Source organism: Colius striatus, chromosome 4 (assembly GCF_028858725.1).
Source record: "Colius striatus isolate bColStr4 chromosome 4, bColStr4.1.hap1, whole genome shotgun sequence".
Lineage (NCBI taxonomy): Eukaryota > Metazoa > Chordata > Aves > Coliiformes > Coliidae > Colius > Colius striatus.
The window spans coordinates 95,839,081-95,860,707 of record NC_084762.1 but is presented as its reverse complement, the minus strand read 5'-3'; the positions used below and the strand labels follow the sequence as shown (position 1 = coordinate 95,860,707).

General features: G+C 49.6%; 2 non-coding genes across 2 annotated transcripts; one reads left to right on the top strand and one right to left on the bottom strand.

The window, feature by feature from the left end:
• Positions 1 to 6,149: 6,149 nt before the first annotated feature.
• On the top strand, positions 6,150 to 6,222 carry TRNAF-GAA (transfer RNA phenylalanine (anticodon GAA)). Its single transcript has one exon. It is a non-coding gene; the product is annotated as a tRNA-Phe (tRNA).
• A 15,036-nt stretch (positions 6,223 to 21,258) lies between these two features.
• TRNAF-GAA (transfer RNA phenylalanine (anticodon GAA)) lies at positions 21,259 to 21,331 on the bottom strand. The gene has a single exon. It is a non-coding gene; the product is annotated as a tRNA-Phe (tRNA).
• Between the last annotated feature and the right edge of the window lie 296 nt (positions 21,332 to 21,627).

Sequence of the window (21,627 nt, the reverse complement as noted above, 5' to 3'; positions counted from 1 at the left end):
GACAACAGTAAGGGAACAAAATAACCCCTTGAGACCAGGACAGGCTTTTTAGCTCCTTCCTGCCCACTCTTGTGATTATTTCTGATGCAAAGAGGCTGCAGGAGGTTGCCATGTGGGAGCTTTTGCCAGGCGCTGCTTTGAGACATGCTCACCGCTTTTCCAGTCACTGCTGAGCTGCAATAGAGTGTGGAGGTTGCAATGCAGAGAGCCTGTCTCACTTCACATTTGCTAAATGTGTAGCAAAGGAGAAAACTCCAGAGTCCTGGAAGCCTTTCATCCCCTCTTGTTTTGTGGATGGCTCTCCTAACCCAAAAAATCTGGGCTCATTTCCTCGCCAGGCTCACTCTGAGCATCAAGAAGGTGAAAAGATGCTTCAGCAGCTTCAGGGATTGCTGAGGGTGGATTTAAGCAGGAAGCAGAATGATTCTTTTATCCTGGGGTGGTCTCATATGTGTGGCTGAGGCAGCGGAGAACAGGGAATTGGCTGACGGAGGGATGGTCGTAAAGCAGCAGAAAAGAGAGACTTACATCAGAGCTCCTCATTTCCATCTCTACGTCACCTAGCAACAGCCCGCTGAAGGAAAGTGCTTCCCACAACCTGCCTCCCTGGGAATTTTCCCATTAGGTGGCACCACTGGCTTTGAGAAGGTTTTCAGCTGCTCTGGCTCCTTCCTGCCAGATAGGACTAAATCCCCAAAGTGACCCCAAAAAGCTCAGGAAATGGTGAAAGATCAACGGGATTTGTGCAGACTCAGAACAACATGGACTGTCAGTTCTAATTCAGTCTAAAGGAGGACTTTGGATAGGACCCAGCTTCTTTTCCAATAGGCATAACACAGATCCAAGAAAACCCCATGGAGTGGCTGCATGACCAGGCTTCTTTAGGCAAAAGAGAGTTATGGCTTCATTAAAAGGGTACAAAAGCTGCTGAGCTGGTGTCTTAGTCATGCAGTGTGCTAAAGGACAGCTCATGCAGGCTATGGCTTTCCAGCAGCTGGTGGACAGTAAAATAAATGCCTCCCAGTGAGTCACACCTCACAGTGCAACAAACAGTGTGTGCACAAGGGTGATTTCTAGGAGAGGACGGTGCTTCGGATGAAATCAGTAGTGGAGATACTTTTCCCATTGTCATTGGGTAGTGTCACCTCTGATGTGGCTGCAGGGAGTGGAGCTGTTAGTCACAACAGAATCCCAAGTAGGAGTTGGAAGGAATGTCTAGTGATCAGCCAATGCAGCCCCAGCCCCTGCTCCAGCAGCTGCCCCTGGCTCAGGGGGCACAGCAACGTGTCCAGCTGGGGTTGGAAACCTCCTGAGCAGGAGCCTCCACATCCTCCCTGGGCAGCCTGGGCCAGGGCTCCCTCCCCTCTGCACCAAAGGACTTGCTCCTCCTGGGCCAAGGGCACCGCCTGTGTTCCACTTTATGTCCATTACCCCTTGTCCTGCCACTGGCCACCACACAGCAAACACTGGCCCCAGCCTCTTGACATCTGCCCTTTAAGTATTTAGTTGAGAAGGTCAGCTCAGCCTTCTCCAGGCTGAACAGCTCCAAGGCTCACAGTTTTGCCTCCTCTGGGAGATGTTCTGTCTCAAGCTAGGAAAGGATTTGGAGCACATCTCAGCTGAGGAAGGGCTGTGGGATCTGGGGCTGTTGAGCATGGAGAAAAGAAGGCTCAGGGGAGACCTTCTCACTCTACAACTACCTGAATGGAAGCTGCAGCCAGGTGGGAGTCGGTCTGTGCTCCCCAGTAACAAGCAATAGAACAAGAGGAAAGAGCCTCAAGTGTCACCAGGAGAGGTTCAGGCTGGATGTGAAGAGGAACTGCTTTGCTGAAAGGGTTGTCAGGCATTGGAACAGCTGCCCAGGGAGCTGCTGGAGTCACCGTCCCTGGAGGGGTTTCAGAGCTGGGTGGGTGTTGCACTGAGGGCAATGGGCTGGTGGCTGATGGGGCTGGGACAGAGGCTCCACCCCATGGGCTGAAAGGTGTCCTCCAGCTGAAACCATTCTATGATTCATCATCTTGGCAGCCCTGCACTGGCCTCTCTGCAGCACTTCCCTGTCTCTGCTGAGCTGGGCAGCCCAGCACTGGACACAGGACTCCAGATGAGGCCTCACCAGGGCAGAGCAGAGGGGCAGCACAACCTCCCTGGCCCTGCTGCCCACACTCCCCTCAATGCCCCCAGGCTACCATTGGCCTTTGCCATGAGGGCACATTGCTGGCTCATGTAATGATGCACATGTGGTTTGTTTCTAGACAGGGAATGTGCTTCAGGCTCATGTGTTGATAATGTCTGGGGTCTCACACAGAGCCCTCCAGAGCTGATGTTCAAAGCTTTTGGTTTGGTTCAGTTTGGTTTAATTGGATTTTGAAGGGGGATTCAGTTTGTGATCTCAGCACCAATGTTCTCATTTCCACAAGCTCTTTGCAGTGATTAAATCAAGCTTAGAGGTTTGCTTTGCCAGCATTTGAGAAGTCCAGTGAGATGAATCTCCCTCCAGAGGAACCTTTTCCAAACACCTACCAGGCTCAGCAGGTCACCTCATGTGGTCTTTGTTACTTACCCTTCTGGTGTCTTCATCTGGCCTTTCTAGGAATCTGGTGATCATCATCACTACTGGTAACTGCTAAATAGCTCACAGCTCTTAAGGGAAGAGCAAAACAGTTCTCTTTCAACAGAATTTAAGGCACTGGTGTTCCAAACCTGACAGTCTTTGAAGAAACAATAAACCTGGGGCAAATCCACAGTCCAGACATTAGAAACCCTTCCAAGCAAAGCTTCATGTACAAGTAAATTCTTATGATGGACACTCCAACAAGTCATCTGCCTGTGTAATCCTTTTTCTCACTTCCTTTAGCATGCAAATGAGGAACAACATACCAGAAAGTGTTTTCTGTTCCTGCAGGCTGATCCAAACTGTATCTGTAAGATCCTTAGTCACCAAGCTCAAGAAATTGCTCCTGTAAGCATCTTCTGTACATAAATATAACCAGATCTGTTCTGAACACTCAGCCTGGGTTTGCAGATGATTTGGGGGGGATGTGCATGTAGATTCCTATCATTTCAGAGATTTCTTCCTCATTTTCTCTCATGAAGGATTGGAAAGACAGGCTGGACTCTACCCCTAGCTACTTGTTTCATCTTATGGATCCTGAGGTCCAGATGGGGATTAGTGAGACAGCTGATAGAACAGAAAATAAGGATTGCTATTTCCACTTCAGGGCTGAGACATAGTCACTCTTCTGTAGCTCCAAATCCCTGACCAGTATTCTAGATTCCTCTCATATCAGCATCTATACCAGACAGAAAATGTGAAAGAGGAATTGTTGTTCAGGTTGAGTTGTCTGGTAGTCCTCAGTGATGCCCTGGATGTAAGTGCATTTCTTCTCAGCACCACAGAATTTTCAAGGGTTGGATATGATGTGTTTCTACATCAAATAAAGGAGGTTAAAAGTGTAAAAGAAAGAAAGACTCTGTAGCAACGCTCATCTGCCCGAAAAGGTCCCTACCTTATAAGCACAGAGCCAGTGTGACCCTCAGCCACGTGTGACCAGCTCCTAGAATCACAGAATGGTGGGGTTGGAAGGGACCTTTAGAGCTCATCCAGTGCAACCCCCCTGCAGAAGCAGCTCCCACCTAGAGCAGCTCACACAGGAACGTGGCCAGCTGGGGCTTGAAGCCCTCCAAGGAAGGAGCCTCCACACCCTCCCTGGGCAGCCTGGGCCAGGGCTCCCTCACCTCACAGTGAAATAGTTTTTTCTTATGTTTAAGTGGAACTGTTTGTGTTCCAGCTTCATCTCGTCACCCCTTGTCCTGTTACTGGCTACTATAGAAAAAAGGGATGTCCCAACCTCCTGACACCCACCCTTTAGATATGTATAAATGTTAATAAGCTCTCCCCTCAGTCTCCTCTTCTCCAGACTAAACAGCCCCAGGTCCCGCAGCCTTTCCTCACAAGGAAGATGCTCCAGTCCCCTGATCATCTTGGTGGCCCTGTGCTGGCCTCTCTCCAGCACTTCCCTGTCCCTCTTGAGCTGGGGAGCCCAGAACTGGACACAGGACTCCAGATGAGGTCTCACCAGGGTAGAATAGAGGGGGAGAGGAACCTCCCTTGACCTGCTGCCCACACTCTTCTTGATGCATCCCAGGCTGCCATTGGCTTCTTGCCCACAAGGGCACATTGCTGGCTCATATTTAGCTTATTATCAATCAGGACTCCCAGGTGTGTCTGTGCAGAGCTGCTCTCCAGCAGGTCAATCCCCAGCCTGTGCTGCTGCAGGGGGTTGTTCCTTCCCAGCTGCAGGACTCTGCCCTTGTCCTTGTTGAACCTCAGCAGGTTCCTCTGTGCCCAACTCTGCAGCCGCTCGAGATCCCGCTGACTGGCAGCTCAGCCTCTGGGAATCAGCCAGTGCTCCCAGTTTGGTGCCAGCAGGGAACTCACTGAGGGTCCCTCTGTGCCCTCACCCAGGTGGCTGATGAAGATGTTGACCAAGACTGGCCCCAGAACCCATCCCTGTGGAACTCCACTGGCCACAGGCCTCCAACTCCACTCTGTGCCATTGCTCACCCCCCTCTGGGCTCTGTCATTCAGCAGCTCTCCAGCCACCTCACTGCCCACTCATCCCAGCCACACTGCCTGAGCTTTCTGATGAGGATGTGATGGGAGACATGGTCATGGGTAGGATCACCATTGACATCCAGGGATTGAAGTGTTTTTGCAAAGAAAACCCACTTAGGGTATGATCCTGATATTGCAAGATGTTTAATAGCCTCGTTTGGGAGCCTTTAGACATCAGGAATTGCTATCTAACAAGCCTCTGTGAGGGAATATCTGCTGCTGTTGAGCTGAACATTCAAATCCAAATTCAATGTATTTTGGGCACCTTTCACTCCCAGTTTTTTAGCAGTCATGGAGAACTTACTGTGCATTTCACATATGTGTTTTGAGGAGATGTGAATTTGGAGCTGGTGAGAGATGATAGATTGTGCTGGGAGACAGAGAATAAATTGATGGGCTGGGCAAACATCTCCCATATCACTGCATGAGGATGCCTGGCTCCAATTCCCTAGCTGGAGAAAAGCAGATTGATGTGAAAGGAGTAGCCAAGCTCCACAAATAACTCCAGATCCTTCAGTGGGCTCTGTGAAATGATATTAGAAATGTCTGTTCTATCCTATTGGTCTTGGATGGTCCTCATATTGAGGCTACTGTTGAATGACAGATCTCAGCTGTGGTTTATGATATGGACCTTGGTCTTTAGGTAGAATAAAGAGACCCTCTTTGTTATTTCTTAACAGCAGACCCAAACTTCTCTCTACAGAGAAGGGGCTGAGATATTATAGTCATTGTTTTTGGTATTTTGGATATGTCAGATCAGTTTGTAGATGTCATCACCACATTCTGGCTGAGGCTGGTTCTTGGTTTATTGGTAGGGGGTGAAAACAACTCAGTGCTCTACCCAGCTCTGATCTCCTCTCTTCAACTGGCAGCATGTGCCATGGACCAAGGAATGGCTGTGACATCCCAGATGAGTCTAACCCTGTGGAAGCAGAATCACCTTAGTCAACAGAACTGGCATCCAAGTCTAAATAGAGCTAAACAGAAAGGTTTGAGGAGTGAGACCAGATGGCCTCTTCAGCACCAGAAGCACAGAGAGAGCAGTCTATGTTTGTCCCTTTTACTCCTTTTCCATTCACAGTCATCTCTTGAGGCCTCCCTACAATCAATATCTCTTTTCTCCATCCTCCATCACTCTTGTCACTTCACATGCAGCTTCCTCATCTGTAGCTTTGTACCTACAGACACCTTGCTCCATCCCCTTATTTTCCTTGCAAAGGGCTTGTGAATGATAGATCCCTTCTCTAATCTCAGGGTAACTGTACTTCTCTCCCAACCCTTCAGGAACACTTGTTTCATTTCCCTCTTCCATCTCTACACATCCTTTAGAGTCATATTAGTATTCAAGTGATACACAGAGGTCATGCACATTGGCAGAGAGGCTATGCTGGTGCCTTGGACTGTTACTTCTGAACCCAGTCTGTCTGTATCCTGTTCCCTGAAACTATTTTGACTCACAAGCTGATGTCAGCTAAGCTTATCTGAGACATAATCATATCCCAAGAGGTTTTGTGGCAATCAGTGTCCCAGCAGGGCTGAAGTAGCTCAGCTGGGAGAGCGTTAGACTGAAGATCTAAAGGTCCCTGGTTCAACCCCGGGCTTCAGCAGCACAGCTTTTTGTGCCCAGTGCTCAGTAAAAGAGAGACATGGAGCTAGTGAAGAGAGTCCAGAAAAGGGCCAGGAAGATGATGAAAGGACTGGAGAGGGTAGGACACCTGAGGCTGGTTGCCCTCAAAGGTTGTGGAATCTTCATTGGCAGAACTGTTCAAAACTTACTTGAATGTGGTTCTGGGCAACTGTCTGCACATGTCACTGTTAGAGCAGGGAGATGACCAGATGACTTCCAGGTGTCCCTTCCAGTCATTACTGTATGTAGAGGACAAAGACAAAAGTTTATGTCTAGAGCAGGGAAAAGCAAGGGCAAAGTGTTACTTATTTTGGACTAGATGTCTAGAGGTCACACCCTTCCAACCGTTATTACTCTGGACAAGGGATAATGGGGACAAGTTGGAACAGAAGAGGTTCCAAAGAAATGTAGGGAAGAATTTGTTCCCTGTTGAGGTGAGGGAGCACTGGCAGGGGCTGCCCAGATGGGCTGTGGAGGCTCCTTCTCTGGAGACATCCCAACCCAGCTGGATGAGTCCCTGTGTGCCCTGCTCTAGGTGCTGCTGCTCTGGCAGGGGAGTTGCACTGGATGAGCTTTCCAGGTCCCTTCCAACCCTTGAGATTCTGTGATGTCATCCTCATGTATTTTCATTAGCAGCAACCACGTGGCCCATCCAGGCTGACCAACCACATGAAGATGAGAGAATCAGAACCACACCTCCACGTAAATGAAAAGAGGTTGATACATTCCTGTCCTTACAGAACCATTTATTGAGTTCCTCTTTTTTATCTGACAAGGTAATAGCTCTGTGGATGGAGTCTGCTTCAAAATTATCTCATCACCCACTCTGAAATCCTAATGTCTGTCATCTGTTGCAAGATCTGCAGCGCTACGTCACGCACAGAGCCCCCAAATACGCTTCCGTTCTCATTTCAGGCACCATCTGTGTCCCATTTCTGCAGAGCTTGGCACAGATCGTTTCCCTTCTATGGTGTGTTTGTTCCCCTTGCAGAGCTGCAGCCTTCTTTGAAGGTGGCAAAGTCAGAGGGTGGAACAGATGCCAGCTCTGTGCAAATGGAGATCACTTTGCTGCGAGTCCTTGGGTAGGAGAGTGCTCTTGGTGTTCAGCTTTTGGTTAGGTGGTCCTGGAGCAGACTCAAGGGCAGATGAACAGAAGAGCTACAACTGGTACTAGGTCATATCTGGCTACCAGAAAGGGAAGAAGCTTCTCTGGGATGTTGGCTGTTAATGAGGGTAAACACAGGGAGATAAGGAGAAGCCAAGTTGAGGATGTCATGGACAGACTGAGGGGTATTTCTAAGTACCTGAAGGGGGGATGTTAAGAAGATGAAGTGGTACCTTTTTCTGTAGTGCCCAGCAATAGGACAAGGGGTAACAAGCACAAGCAGGAACATGGGAAGTTCCAGTGGAACAAGAGAAGAAAGTCCTTTGGTGCTGAGGGGAGGGAGCCCTGGCCCAGGCTGCCCAGGGAGGGTGTGGAGGCTCCTTCTTGGGAGGTTTCCAACCCCACCTGGACACGTTCCTGTGCCCTCTGAGCAAGTGGAACCTGCTTTAGCAGGGGCTGGGGCTGCAGAAGCTCTGGAGGTCCCTTTCAATCCTACCATTTTATGATTCTGTGATTGTAGGTCCAAATGCACTGGAACACCCAAGTGCTCTCCATCCTTTCACCAGATAACCGACGAGGTTCACAGTCTTGTCTTCCTATTATGCAATTAAATTAAGCTTTGTTGCTTAATCCAGAGAGCTGCAACCCACAACAAAGCATAAGCAGCCTTAGGCTTAGGCTCTTCATCAAACCATGTGAAGGATGTGTGCAAGTTGCATTGCAAACTGCCTTGGTTTCCCTAACTGCAGCAGTGCCACGTGCCTTCCCTTCCCCAAGTAGGGGGAAGAGTTAACTCGCAGGTGAAAGTACTCAGTGTTCTCAGCTTGTTTTTGTGTGTTATCCCAGCACGTGTCCCCACGGATGATGCTGCATTACTCACACACCTCTCAAGCCCTCTTTCTCTCTATTTCCTTTCAATTGCAAGAGCTGAGAACAGTCATGCTATCCAGGAAAACACAGCGTTTGAAATGGTGGCATCGGCGTCACCGAGCTGTGCTCAGGAGATTGTTCCTTAGGAGCTCCTGGGACTTGCAGGTGGATGTACCTCCAACTCCATCGGAAACGGGGAGGGGGGAAACAATAAGGACAGCTCATCCCAGAAGAGCAGGGGAAAGTGAGCTAAACAATGAGGAAAGAGGTAAAGGTGAGGTAAACAACGAGGAAGGAGGGTGATGGAGTGGAGATGATGCACGAGACTACGGAAGCCTGGCTCACCGTTGGTACAGATTGGTTTAAACATTCATGATGGGTTTGGGATTCATCTGGCAAGAGAGAGTCTACCACAGAGATGGAGATGAGAAAAACCTGGACTGTTTTGCCTCTTATGGCAAAGGTTAGGAGAGAGTGAGTGTTTCCTGTGTGTATCTCCAGGAGGTGAACAGCAAGGATGAAGAATATGTGGTGGAGCCAGAAGGCAGCATTACAAGGAATGAGTTTAAACTGGTTAAGGATGTTTGCCAAGCTCTAAATGGAAATGTTTCTACCAGGCAGTATACAGCAGCTTCCAGTGAGCTCTTTCCTGTCCTTCAGAAAGGGCAACAGCTGCCAGAAGAGTCTTGTAATGACTCTTCTAAGAAGGGGGTTTACCACATGTGGTAGCTGGGAACTACTTTCCCATCCCTAGTTTTCATTTCTTTGCACAGCCATCTCTGCTGCCACAGTGGCTGATCACACTGAGGACAGTCAGGTTTCATTAGGCACAGCAAAGTGGGTGATAAAGCCATGATGTATCAAAGCCCTCTCTTCTCCATCCTCCTTCCAGGAGTGATTGTTAAGTTGTTCATGTTATTTTTAAAGAGAAGCCAAGACCTTGTATAAGGCACAAAACCCAGGGGAGCATTTATTTTATAGTCTGCTTTTGTTGTATTCCCATTTGCTGTTGAGATTGTAGCCCCAAAACTCTCCCTGGACACTACCTACTTACCTATAAGAGAGCACCAGTACCAGCTTCCATAAACTGTCACGTGAAGGCTGCCATGTCATCAGCCCTCCTTGCCAGGGATGAAGGATCTGCAGAACAACAGCAGGTACAAGGGTTATGGGAAGGTAGGACTAATGAGGGATGTTGTTGTCTACACATGTTTTGGTGGTATTCAGAAGAGACCTTCATGCCTGATTCTTGCTGGCATCAGCCCATGACCATGGAAGTATGCAAGGACCTTCATCCCTACAGAACAGGTATAATTCTGGCTGAAACCAGCTGTCAGGAGGGAATTGGATCCCATGAACAAGTGGATGGAAAGAGCTCTGACATTGCTTTACCTCCAGGCAGTTACTACATGGGAGGGCAAAGTGAGATTGGTTGCATTATTCCCTAGGGAACAAGCTCTCTTTGCAGTTTTGGTCTCCAGTCATTCCAGCTCTGACTGATAACAAACCAAGGAAAGATACAACTTTGACTCAGCAGGAGTGAAGTGGAAGGCCACAGCTCCATCAAACTCTGGGTCAATCATCAGAGAGTGGCTTGAGAAAAAACTCTGATATAGGGAGCTCTGGAGCAACCTTTCCTTTGGTTTTCCCAGCTGCCAAAACTAGATGTGCTGAGACCCCTTCAGCTGCCAGTTGCCTTGATGCTGTGGTGTTTAATAAACCCTGATGCATCTGTCCATGAAGGTTTTGTTGTCAAAGAGTTGAAACACTTCCTTGATCATTTTGATTCTTCTTGCCTGGTGGAGTCTGTTACAAGCTCTGGATGCTCATTTTGGCAAGAGAAGTGCCCATCATATGGAAGCAGGGACAAGTTAGAGATGCCTCCAAACCAACCTCCAGCAAATTGAATTGATTTAAGGCTCTTTCTTCCTGTGTGCACAGAGACAAGCATTCACTTGGATGCACCTCACTGGACAGGCTGTGTGTGCAGCTGCTTTGCTCTCACATTACTCTGTGGAAAGTTTCCTGAATCATAGAATCATGGAATTGTTTTGGTTGGAAAAACCTTTAAGATCATGGAGTCCCAGCCCTCTCCTCACAGTGCCACAGCCCTCAGCACCTCAGCCCCATGGCTTTGAGATCCCTCCAGGGCTGGGCACTCCCCCAGCTCCCTGGGCAGCCTGGCACAGGGCTGACACCCCTCTCAGGGAAACAGTTCTGCCTCAGCTCCAAGCTCAGCCTCCCCTGGGGCAACTCCAGCCCCTTTCCTCTTGGTGTGTCACTTGGGAGAAAAGACTGACCATCTCTATAACCACAATCTCTTGTCTCAGGGAGTTGCAGAGAGTGCTCCTGTCTGCCCTCAGGCTCCTCTTCTCCAGCTTTTCTTCAGCTCTACGTTGGACTTTCTTCCATTTCTCCCCAGCTGTTCTTCTTCTGTCTCTCCCAACAATACAACGAGGTGGTAAAGGTGGCTGCCACAGGGGTGGTGAACATAGCAGGGAAGTCAAGACCCCCCCAGGAATGAATGCTGAAACCCTCTGGCAGGGAACAGAAATAACTAGTAACACATTTCCAGAGCAGTGGCTTGCTTTACTGGCTGTCTGTGCTGCCCACCCCCTCAGCCTGGCTGTCCTGCCAGCTCCAGGCTGAGTCCACCCACCTGCGAGCAGGAGCCAGCCTGAACAGCAGCGAGGGAAAAGTTCACCTGGAGGGGAAGGCAAGCTCTGCCTGGAGGAGGTGAGAGGAGGATGAGGGATCCTGTGAAATACCGTGGCTGCAGTTTGAGAAGGACTTTCTGGACTGAAGCTGATGTGGGAGTATGTAAGATGGGAGGAGGAGGAGGAGGAGAACAGAGAGTGTTTCAAGAGGTGTGTTAGCATCCTCACCAACGTGGCACAGAGGGGAATGGATCACCCAGAAAATGTAGCTTTCCTAATGAACCTATTGCATATTCCTCAGGAAATCTCTCTTCCATATTTGCAAACACTGTTTGACTTGACTGCAGTGTGGGAGACTGCCTTTCAACCCTTTATCTTGCCAGTTGCCAGCCTTGGAATGGGATAAATCCCCCCAGCACTGCTGTAGGATTCATGTTGCATGTGGCTATAGGCATATTTGCAGGTGTTGAGATGTTTGTGCTGCCATGCCTCCTCCTCACACCTCCTGACTCCTTCCTTTTTAGTCTTGTTTATGTTCAATCCCCTCCCAGGGAACATATTTCACCTACCTGGAAAAGCCATGGCTCATTTCCCACATCCATAGCTGAAGCTCTCACAGGTCACACTGGGGATGCTGGCACCTGATTCATACCTGTGTTCCTTGGATTCCTCATCAGCAGATACACAAGCTGGTAAAACATATTACTAGAGGTATGATCTCTTGATTTTGTGTCCTGCTCCTCTGGAAAGGCATTTTTGGGATGGTCCTAGCATGCAGCTCCAGGCTCCAGCAGCCTTGCCACGCTGTCTCACTGTGTTTCCTCTGTAGGAACCTTTACAGGGCTGGCAAGGAAAAGATTTTCTGTATTGTCATTTCTCAGCCAGCCACAACTGAGAAGACTTGAGAAAAGAAAAACCTTCTCATCTTGGTGGGTGACCATGTGCTGTCCAGGAATCTGGCAGGGGATTGCTCCTGAGCTAGAAGTAAACACTCTCTCTCTCTCTCTATCCTGTTGCAGACTCAAGGGATGGTACTGGTCAGGATAGAGACGAAGTGCTGGGTTTAGAATCTCACCTCCTGGAGTCCTTTCAGTTTCTGATAGCTATAAGCCTCAGGATTTCTATTTCCTAGATGCCAAGACTGGAAACCCTGAGGGTTGTGTGGGTATAGGTGTGCAAAGTTTACAAGCATTTGGACACACGGGCTGAGCTGCAAGAGCCATGTGCCTATGGATTGCAGTCTGTAACAAATCCAAGGTGATTCGTGTCACCTGAGCACATCTTGGGGCTAAAGTGCAGTGCAGGTGCCTCCCATTCTCTCCAAAAGGATCAAGCAGCTGAAGGGTGCTAATTTATCTAGTGGAGAAAGCTGACTGCCTCTGCAAACCCTGAGCTAACATCAGGGAAGCACTGAAATTGCAAAGGAGATGGCTTTTACCTCTACTGAGAGCCTGGGAAATAAAAAGGGGATCTTAACTTAGACACTTCAGGTAAATGTTTAAAGCCAGAGTTGTGCCTGGGGAGGCTGAGGTTGGAGCTGAGGCTGAACTGTTTTCCTGAGAGGGTTGTCAGCCCCTGTGCCAGGCTGCCCAGGGAGGCAGAGGAGTTCTCAGCCCTGGAGACACATGAATGAAGTACTGAGGGTCATGGGTTAGTGGTGGCATTGGCAGTGTGAGGGGAAGGGCTGGATTTCATCTTACAACTCTTTTCCAACCAAACAACTCAATGGTTCTACGATTCCATGATCTGAGATCTTAAAACCTAGAAATCCTCAGGCTGAACCTCCCCCCATTCTCAGTGCTTTGGAAGCCTTCTAGTCCTGGCTTTATTTACATATGCTTTGAATCAGTTTTAAATGATTGGCTCCAGCACTAGGGAGCTTGCCTGGCAAACCTGTAGCCAAGGTAAAGTCTGACCCCTGCTTTTGCAAGCTTTCAGGTTGGCCTCCTAGCTGCAAAAGTAGCTTCCCCTCAAGCAACATCTGTGGCCACCCATCAAGATCTTTAATGGGGTGGCTTTAAAGTCAGCAGGCAACTGTGCTGCCTCTCTCTCAGCCCAAGGAAAGAGAAGCTGCTGCTGTTTTCTATGCTAATTTTATGGGTTTGAAAAGCCCATTTCATTTCTCCTCCTCCTCCATATACTTCTCTCTCTCTCCTCCTGTGGAGGTGCCAAAGCCTCCTCCATCAATTTGTGAGAACTTCTGCTTGAAAACTAGAGCACAGGATCACCCACGTATCCAGGCTGGCATGAAAATACCGGAGGCACAGACACTGACTCAAAACTGACTCGAGGAGTTTCCCTGTGTCAGGGTGAAAGAAATGGGAACCTGGAATCAACCCCACCAAAATCCCTGAGGGATGTCCAGCATCCTCTGCCCACAGCCAGTGCATTTGCTCCATCCTCTGCCCACAGCCAGTGCATTTGCTCCTTAGGAAGGTGGTTTTGCATTTGTTTCTGCTGTCTGTTCAGTTTGAGTTTCAGTAGTCCCAGATTTGCCTTTCTTTCCTCTCTCTCTCTCTCCATGAACAATATCAGCAGGGCAGGTTTTCTTCTAGACATTTCCAATTGCTTGTAATGAGGGATTATAGGACTTGGCTGAATTTCCACAGATTGAAGACAAAGAAGAGAAGTTTCCAACACATGTAGCGAGAGTCAAGTAGCTTCCAAAGATGATGTAAGTGTAGTTTAAAGCTTTACATACCACCCAGCAGTTAAAATCACTCCTGCATTCATTCTCATGCTGTTTTACATTCACTTCTTTCCTATTTGCCAAGGATGTTTTCTCTGCTGCAGGTGCTCTACCCACTCTTCTGCATGGACTACAAAACCCAACCCAATCTGCCCCCTCCTGGGTCTTCCTGACAGAAGAATATTCACTCTTGCCCCAGACTGAATCCCACCCTGGGCAGGGAAATGGAAATCTCCATATCTCATCAACGACAGCAGGAGCTCCACAGTTCCTCTTTCTCTGGGCTTTTCTGAACACAATTTGCATGTTTAACTAGCCCACTTCCACTCTTAATGAGCAGTGCTTGGTGTTCTTTCCTTTTCCTCCAGCAGCACCCTGCAGTCACAAACAAAATCAGGCTTTGCTATTCAGAGGGAAAACAAAGGATAGCCCATTGCCCCAAAAGTTAACAGCCCACATGCTTAACAGCCCACATAACCATCTCAATTGCAATTAATTAATCAGCTATAGATACTAAAGCCAAGGCCCTTCAAAGCTATTTTGACTGTCTGTTTGGTTTAGTACCTCTGAGGAACTGAGCTGGATCCAAGTATTTAGTTGTGTTGCAGCTTTAGCATCCAGGATTGAGAGCAAGTCCTGGACAGTTGCTGATTTCAAAGAGGAATTTGGGTCCTTTTTCCTTTTCATTTCTTTCTTACATGACTCATGACCAAATCTCATTTTAAGATACTGTTTAAATAGTGAGAACTTGTAACTAAGAATTTTCCAGGGGCTTCTTGGGTGACCTGAATGGTGGAACTGCCCTCATCCTCACATAGAATCATGGAGTCACAGAGTGGTGGGGGTTTGAGTGGTGGGGGTTTGAAGAGCTCATCCAGTGCAACCCCCCTGCAGAAGCAGCTCCCACCTAGAGCAGCTCACACAGGAACGTGGCCAGCTGGGGCTTGAAGCCCTCCAAGGAAGGAGCCTCCACACCCTCCCTGGGCAGCCTGGGCCAGGGCTCCCTCACTCAAACACTCCAACAGTTGCTCCTGATGTTTCAATGCAACTGGTTGTGTTCCAGCTTCAGCCCATCACCTCTTGTCCTGTTGCTGGATACCACAGAACAAAGTGCTGCCCCAACCTCCTGACACCCACCAGGGAGATATTTGTCACTATTCATGAGCTCCCCCTGAGCTCAGGCTCCTCTTCTCCAGACTGAACAGCCCCAGGTGCCACAGCCTTTCCTCACAAGGAAGATGCTCCAGTGCCCTCAGCACCTTGGCAGCCCTGCACTGGCCTCTCTGCAGCACTTCCCTGTCTCTGCTGAGCTGGGCAGCCCAGCACTGGCCACAGGACTCCAGCTGAGCCTCAGCAGCTCTGGCAGAGCAGAGGGGCAGCACAACCTCCCTGGCCCTGCTGCCCACACTCTCCTCAATGCCCCCAGGCTGCCATTGGCTTCTTGCCCACGAGCCCACGTTGCTGCTCATGGGCAGTTGATTCTCCCCCAGCACTCCCAGGTGTGTCTGTGCAGAGCTGCTCTGCAGCAGGTCAATCCCCAGCCTGTGCTGCTGCAGGGGGTTGTTCCTTCCCAGCTGCAGGACTCTGCCCTTGTCCTTGTTGAACCTCAGCAGGTTCCTCTGTGCCCAACTCTGCAGCCGCTCGAGATCCCGCTGACTGGCAGCTCAGCCTCTGGGAATCAGCCAGTGCTCCCAGTTTGGTGCCAGCAGGGAACTCACTGAGGGTCTCTGTGCCCTCATCCAGGTGGTTGATGAGGATGTTGAACAAGAATGGCCCCAGGTCATGTACATTATGTTCACCAGATGAACTAGGTCCCCATGCCTTTCAAAATTGAAGCAGTTCCCACTACAAAAGGCAGGCAGAGGTGGATTTTCAGCTCTAAGCTCAGTTTTGGGGAAAGCTAATTGTTGAGCTGATCTCTCAGGAACAGTTGGACTCCCCTATGGAAGGGTGAGCTCCCAGGTCATGCTTTGATGCCTGAGGCTCCTTGGGGCAGTAAAGGTTTTGGTTACCTTATGCTTCCTCTGAAGTGAATAGGGATAGTTGGTGCCTTAAAGCATGATTCAAGCTTCCCAGCCATCAGAGACCAACCTCAGCAGCTCAGATGGAATGAGAAAGAACAGGGCTGAACCCGCTCAGACCTCATCTGCTGTCAGAGGGTCTGGATGGCAGCTCCTGTGCACCCACTGATGCAAAGACTGCAGGATGCATCTCCTAATGTGAGCATAAATGGTCTCCTTCACAGTTTGGTCTCTACACAGGTGCACAAAAGCATGTGTTACCTTTACAAGCCCAGACAAGCTGTGTGTTCATGGCACAGTGCTGCTGTACCTCCAAGAGCCCTGCACTGCAGCACAAACCAAGCCTTAATGGCTTTATGCCTGGAGTAGTAATCGCAGGATTATTGCTCCCATGGCATGCAAATAATCATCCTTTCTTTTCCTCATCTTGTAGCTACCATGTAATTTAGAAGATTAATCTTCAGGGCTGGCAGTGTCTTTTGTTGTCTGTGTGTGCTGCCTGCCTCTGTCTCCATCGTGGCTAGCTCTCCAGGGCAGATCCCAGAGCACTTCACAAAGTGGCTCTGCACTGCCCCATTTTCTGATGGGTGAAAATTGGGGGGGTAAATAAAAGAAGTGCCTTCTCCTTAAGCTAGCCATTGGCAGAGGAAGGGAGAAAGCAGATGTGCAGCTCAATTACCCACATCTTACAGTAGGTCAACAAAAGGGAAGTAATAAGAAGAAACACACCTTGGGAATCTCCTCTGCCCTCGTGAGACCACATCTGGAATCTTGTGTCTAGTTCTGGGCCCCTCAGTTGCAGAAGGACAGGGAGCTGCTGGACAGAGCTCAGTGCAGGGACACTAAGATGATGGAGTGGAGCATCTGCCTTGTGATGAAGGGCTGAGGGAGCTGGGGCTCTGCAGCTTGGAGAAGAGACTGAGGGGTGAGCTCATTCATGTTACAGATTCATCAAGGGTGAGTGTGAGGAGGCTGGAGCCAGGCTGTGCTCAGGGATGGCCAATGACAGGACAAGGGGCAACGGGGACAAGCTGCAATAGAAGAGGTTCCAAAGAGATACAAGGAAGAGTTTGCTCCCTGTTGAGGTGAGGGAGCACTGGCAGGGGCTGCCCAGATGGGCTGTGGAGGCTCCTTCTCTGGAGACATCCCAACCCAGCTGGATGAGTCCCTGTGTGCCCTGCTCTAGGTGCTGCTGCTCTGGCAGGGGGGTTGCACTGGATGAGCTTTCCAGCTCCCTTCCAGCCCTTGAGATCCTGTGATTCTGGGAATTCAAACTATCACAAGAAAACAACCAGCAAAACAGAGAAGGTGATGGTGGGAACCTGCATGCCTCACCCCATGACTTTTCCATCAGGGCAGCTGTGTTGACATCACTGCAGTGATCCACAATGACTCCAAATCAGAGGTCTGGGACCACAACCCAGTGAGCACTGCACATGGAATCACCCCTGGGGTGATCTGCACTTGGTGGTTTCAGTGGGAACTTTCACAGCCACGTTCCTACAGTGACCACATGCTTTGCATCACTGGGGTTTTTTTCCCCTGTTTACCTCTTTTTGCTTGATTTGTGTCAGTTTTCTGGGTATTTTTTCACTGCTCCTGCAGGGGTTTCCCTGTATGCTTAGCTGGCTGATGTTTCAGTGCAGGCTCCTGTATCTCAGGAGCAGTGAGATCCAGCTCTGGTGCTGTGGGGTCAGGGTGGATGCATGCAGGTCAATCCATGCCAGGACTCTTGATGGGAAAGGTGGAGAGAGGTGTCAGGTGGATGGGAGAGAAGGGCAGCAGCAGCAAATCAGGACTGAAGGCATTAAGAGGCAGAAATCACTGGAAACAGCAGAGATTCAGGAGTGAAGGGCACAGGCAGAGCTGTGAGGGTTTATGTGGGCTAGGAGAAGGATGGTTATCAGATCCAGCACACACTGACTGATCAATGTGGGGGCCCTGGGGAGCTGATCAGTGGTGAGAGGAGGTTGCTGTGTGTGTGTGGGCTGGGTGAAGGTGCTGGCAGGGCAGACACCCCCACACTGCCTGCGCCCACCACCGTTATTCATCCTGCTCCTTCCCTCGCAGCCTCTGCTAAGCAAGCACTGCTGAGCAGGGGGGCACATTTAACTCTTCCCTGAGCCAGACACAGGGAAACTTGGCAACTTTTGTCACTGAGGCTTGAATTGAAGCTGTTCCAGACAGGAGGGGGCCAGGTAGATGGGAGGAGCAGGAGAAGCTGCTCTCATCACTTCTGGCATCAGTGCAGTGTGATCTCTGGGGATTTCTTTATGTTCTGCAGTGTGAACATAAGGGTCTGATTGCCAGCATCAGTGGGACACTTTCCTTTGCCTTCCCACAGCTGTAGATCAGGCTTTAAAGCAATTTGGTTGCAGCTACCTCCTTGTCCTGGGCTTCAACTGTGTCAGAGGTGAGCAAGCCTACAACATCTTCATCACTAAGCTGGGTGAGGGGACAGAGGGACCCTCAGGGAGTTCCCTGATGGCACCAAACTGGGAGCAGTGACTGATGCACCAGAGACTGAGCTGCCAGGCAGGGAGAGCTGGGCAGGCTGAGAGCTGGGCACAGAGGAACTTCCTGAAGTTCAACAAGGACAAGGGCAGAGTCCTGCAGCTGGGAAGGAACAACCCCCTGCAGCAGCACAGGCTGGGGGGGACCTGCTGGGGAGCAGCTCCAGGAGAGGGACCTGGCAGTGCTGGGGGGCAGCAGCTCCACATGAGCAGCAACGTGGGCTCGTGGGCAAGAAGCCAATGGCAGCCTGGGGGCATTGAGGAGAGTGTGGGCAGCAGGGCCAGGGAGGTTGTCTCTAGTGGTAGGACAAAGTTCAATGAGTAAAATCTGGAACACAAACAGTTCCACTTAAACATAAGGAGCAAGTCCTTTGGTGCTGAGGTGAGGGAGCCCTGGCCCAGGCTGCCCAGGGAGGGTGTGGAGGCTCCTTCCTTGGAGGGCTTCAAGACCCACCTGGACATGTCCCTATGTGACCTGATCTAGGTGGACTTGGTTTAGCAAGGGTTGGACTAGATGATCTCTAAAGGTCCCTTCCAACCCCACCTCTGTGATTTTATGAAGCCCAGCTGTCACTGATCCCTCCATGAGAACAGTGATGTCAGCTCAACCCCAATGCTCTCCATGAACTGATACACAGTGAGGAGGAAGAACAGAGCAAAAACACATTATATGCCCCCTGCAAATCTCTTTCACCCTTAAAAACACAAACCACCTCTTGGGAAGGGTTCCTGCCTCTTGCTATCTCTTAAACATTGCCTGGGAGGGTGTGAGTTGGCATGTTTCAACAATGTGGAGGAGCACTGGGCAGTGTTGAAGCCCAAGCACTGCCCTTAGACTTCCAGCACACTTCATGAACCATGTCTCTAGCACTAGGTCAAAATATAGTTTATCAGGACTCCTTGAACAATAAGCCTGTGCTGTCCCACTGCTCTCTGACTCACAGCCTGTGTGTCTGCTATCTAATTTGCTTCTGCCCTTAGGGATCAAGGCTGCATTTCTCCAGTGTGGGAGGAGAGGTCAGAGCAGTTCTGTGTAAGCTGTTTGTAAACTACAGGGCAATGTCTGGGATATACATACACAGCTGCCTGAGGTCTGTTTGGATAACAAAATGAGACCTCAGACACACACCAGAACTGGTATCATTTAATCCTGCATGTGGACCATTCAGGGGGCTCAAACCTACCCACATCTTTTTGGAGAGACCAGGAAGCTCACTCCCAACTCAGATGCAGACATAGACAAAGGGAAGGCATTTTCTCCTTGGTGCACCCTTGGGCCAGAGGATCCTGCCTGAGTATGTCCCATCTGCAAAGGGCAATGATGTGTGAGTAGCTACTACAGTTCCTGAACTATGTATGTTCTGTCCCTCCCTGATAGAGGGTGGTGACTGGAGCCAGAGGCACTTGTCCAGCAGGACTTATGGTATCTCTTCAAGGCTTCAGCAGGTCACTGATGCCATTGGCTTCTGCCCAAGTCATTACTCACATCCTGATCAGGGAAGTCATCTCATAGAAGAGCTGCAGCATCTGATAGAGTTACATCCAGAGACTAAAGAGCACCAGCAGAATGAAAGGGAGAAACAAGAGGTCTCTGCCCTACTACGGAGGAGAGATCAGATGAGTAGTGGGGTTCATCTTTGAGAAGTCCATGCTCAAAGGTTCACTGCTGCTCGCTTCTTTCTTACTGTCCCCTCAGGTCTTGTCTCTGCTATATATGTGTGAAGGACTCTGTAGGTCAGGAATTAGTCAGAAAAGGACAGAGAATGAAACACACAACAGAGTTGCTCAGCTGTAGAACTCTTTGGGGTGGCTGCACATCAAATAGTCTCATTTTATAAGGAATTGTGAGGTTCAGAGGAGGGTAGAAAGTTTCAGAGGTCTGGAGTTGTTTCCCTTTGAGCAACAGCTGGAGCTCTTCAGCCTCAATAAATACAAATTTTAGGGAGAGGAATTGCTTCAAGGCCAGTTGTGATTCAGACTAAAATGAACTCTTTTGAATGGGATGTTTTTCCTTTCTCAGGTCATGGTTCTGATTTCCTGCATGGCCTCATATACCAGTGGGTTAACATTGCTACCTCCTTATGGGGCAGTCATAGAATCATAGAATGGTAGGGTTGGAAGGGACCTGCAGAGCTCATCCAGTGCAACCCCCCTGCAGAAGCAGCTCCCACCTAGATCAGCTCACACAGGAACGTGTCCAGCTGGGTCTTGAAGCCCTCCAAGGAAGGAGCCTCCACACCCTCCCTGGGCAGCCTGGGCCAGGGCTCAGACTACCATATAAGAGTAAAAATGAGCAGATGAAGGTTGAGGGAACAAAAGAAATCCCATTTATATCACTATTTTTGCTGAAGCCCTTGATTTGTAAACCTACACCCCTGTTTCATAGCCTCAGAATGGTTGAGGTTGGAAAGCACCTCAAGAAGGCATCTGGTTCATCTCCTTACTCAAGAGGGATCACCTACAGCCAGTTGCCCAGGACTGTGTCCAATCCTGTGAATATCTGCAAATCTGAAGGCTCCACAAGCTCTCTGCACAACCTCTGCCACTGCTCAGTCACTCACACAGTAAAAAGTTCTTCTGTGTTGCTTTTTGTGCCCATTATCTGGTCACTAACAAAAGCCTGACTTCATCTTCTTTACACTCTCCTCCTTTCAGATATCACAGCATCACAGAGTCTCAGGGAAGGGACCTGGAAAGCTCATCCAGTGCAGCCCCCCTGCCAGAGCAGCAGCACCTAGAGCAGGGCACACAGGGACTCATCCAGCTGGGTTGAGATGTCTCCAGAGAAGGAGCCTCCACAGCCCATCTGGGCAGCCCCTGCCAGTGCTCCCTCACCTCAGTAGGGAACAAATTCTTCCTTGTGCTTCTTTGGAACCTCTTCTATTGCAGCTTGTCCCCATTGCCCCTTGTCCATCACTGAGAACAGCCTGGCTCCATCCTCCTGACACTCACCCTTTACATATTTATATCTATACACCTTGACTCTGATCATTTTCTTCTCTGGGCTGAACAACTCTCTCAGCTTTTCCTCATAGGAGAGATGCTCCAGTCCCTTCATCATCTTCCTGGGCTAATCCTTTAGATGGACTCACCTCAGTAGCTCTGTATCTTTCTTGTAATGAAGAGGCCAGCACTGGACACAGAAATCTGCAGGAAAACACTGCTGAAGCCCAGGGCTGAACCAGGGACCTTTAGATCTTCAGTCTAACACTCTCCCAGCTGAGCTACTTCAGCCCTGCTGGGACACTAATTGCCACAAAACCTGTTGGGCCATAATTATCTTTCAGGCTTTTACTGTTCACTCTGGCTTGGTGGGCACCTGATTCTTGTCCTTTCACTGGACATCACTGAGATAAACCTGATCCCACCTCCTTTACACCCTCCCTTCAGGTACAGGGATGTTGTATATGTCTGAACCACAAAGAAATGAGAGAAATGCAAAGAGGGAGTTTCATCATGTTGCTCTAAAACCTTTCTTCTTCCACAGAGAAGTCCTTCTTCCACAGAGAAGATCACTGGGAGCTGAGAGA